The 2,221-nt window shown below is 59.2% G+C and overlaps 1 pseudogene; it reads right to left on the bottom strand.

Moving 5' to 3' along the window:
- Positions 1–404: 404 nt before the first annotated feature.
- Positions 405–1,796, bottom strand: LOC119327839 (annotated as a pseudogene).
- Positions 1,797–2,221: the final 425 nt, after the last annotated feature.

The following is a 2,221-nucleotide window of genomic DNA, read 5'->3' on the forward strand; positions in this document are numbered from 1 at the left end:
CCGAACAAATCTTGTTGTTCGCCAGTTTAGAAAAATGGTCGGGGACCTGCACCGGCACGGCGGTGGGGGTGGTGAGTGAGGGTGGGGCGGCGAGGCTGGCGTCGGGCGCAGTGGGACGCGGGCTGCGGTGCGTGGCAGTGGGTTCGGCCGGCAGTCCGTGTAGTGGTCTTTGGAAGGAGAAGAGGAAGGCTGGAGGTTGAAGATCAAAATCCGACCGTTTGGTTTACATCTGGCGGCTAAAAACAGATCTACCATTGTTTTAAATAACGGTTGTGCCAAATAGGGGCTCTCTTTCAAATTAGATATAGCGGGGCTATAGTGAGCATCCTGCTCAAACTGATATAGCGGGGCTATAGTTAAACTAGATCAACTGATCCGAATTGAATTGTCAGTCCACCTGACCCTTAGACAGTCCCTACTTCATCAACCTTTAATTCCTCGGAACTGATAATAACTTGAACTGAGTGCGAGAAATGCTAGAATGAACATTAAGCAGTCAGGCCACTACCGGACTCGCGGTCTATGCCTACGGCCAGGGGCCGTCGGCATAGGTCCTTTGCCGTCGCATAGATGTATGCCTACGGCTGCCGTCGGCATAGACCCGTCGGCGTAGATATCGTCAGCGTAGTCTTGTCAGACCGTCGGCGTAATATAGCCATCGGCATAGGGTCCTATGCCGACGGCCGGGCATCAGCCGTCGGCATAGTTTAGCCGTCGGAAGTATTTTTCGTCTGACGGCAACGGACAGCGCCGTCAAAAGCGCTGACGAATCATGGGATGCCACGTGGCAGAGGTACGCCGACGGCTCAGCCGTCAGCATAGGTAGAAATCTATGCCGACGGCCTAGCCGTCGGCATACCTGTGCCACATGGCATCCCGTGGTGCTCCTAGTGGCAGTGCTATGCCTACGACTTTACCGTAGGCATAGCACTGCCACGTGTCTTTCCCTGGTTTCTTCTGGCGGCAGCCATCGGCTGTCGGCATAGATCCAAGTAGGCCGACGGCAGCCGTCGGCATAGTTTTGGCCGTCGGCGTAAAGCCGTTTTCCGGTAGTGGGCTCCGGGATAACGTAAGAACGTACGTGCAGGCACGTCGCCGTGCAACGAACGATCGAACTCACCTTGGAACGAGGCGGCGTCCAACCGGCTGAGCACTTCGGGGATGGGGCCGGAGAGTTGGTTATTGGAGACGTTGAAGAGCTGGAGGTCCTTCTGGTCGAAGTTCCGGATTGCCCCATGGAAGCGGTTCCTGGCGAGCTATACCCCGAGCAGCTTGGGCGAGGTGATGGAGCCTGGGATGGGCCCCGTGAAGGCGTTGTCTCCGAGCAAGAGCTTCTTGAGCCCCCGCATGTCCGCGAAGGCGCCGTCGGGGATGTCGCCGGTGAGGCGGTTCCGGGAGAGGTAGAGCGTCTTGAGGGCAGGGAGCACGGAGAGCCCAGCCAGGAACGCGCCCGTGAGGTTGTTGTTGGCGAAGCTGAGCACGCGGAGGCCCAGGAGGGCCGCGAGCGGGGCCATGTCGGGGGCGGCGCCCTGCAGGCCAAGGTACTCGAGGCGGAGCCCGAGCACCTGGTTTGTGACCGGATGGCACCGCACCCCGTACCACACCGGGGCCTAGCACGGGCCAGTGCCGATGGAAGAAACCCACTGGTCGAGCGGCGCCGGAGGGCGGTCGCCCACGGGCCCGCGCAGGGTCGCCCGGAAGGTCAGCAGCACGTCGCCCTCGGACGCGGCGGCGGCCGCCGCGGCGAAGGCCGCCAGGACCAGGAGGAGCAGCCCGGACGCGCCGTCGCTGAACATGGCGAGCGTGGCGCGTGCGGATGGCGGAGGATTAATGAGAGGCGTGCGGCGCGTGCGCGTGCGGCTAAAGAAACGCGGAGGTGGGAGGTGGTGGGGAGTTAGTGGGGAGGAGGAGGGACGACGGAGGTGGCGGGGAGAGCTAAGAATACGCGTGCCGGGTGCGTTGGACTGTGCATGCGGAGTGGCCGTGGCTTAGGTTCCGAGGCCTATCGTTTGGCAAGTAGCAGTGGTAGCAGCCGTGCGAAGTACATATTAGTATTAGCACGTCAGGAACAAGGCAGATTTTCCAAGTGCTATATTTTTTTCAAGAAGTCTTCCTATCTATTCATCTTCAATAATGGCAGTGCAATGAATATCAAAAAATAATAAAAATTACATCCAGATCCGTAGACCATCTAGCGACGACTACAGGGACTGAAGCGAGC

This window comes from Triticum dicoccoides, chromosome 7A (genome assembly GCF_002162155.2).
Source record: "Triticum dicoccoides isolate Atlit2015 ecotype Zavitan chromosome 7A, WEW_v2.0, whole genome shotgun sequence".
Classification (NCBI taxonomy): Eukaryota; Viridiplantae; Streptophyta; class Magnoliopsida; order Poales; family Poaceae; genus Triticum; species Triticum dicoccoides.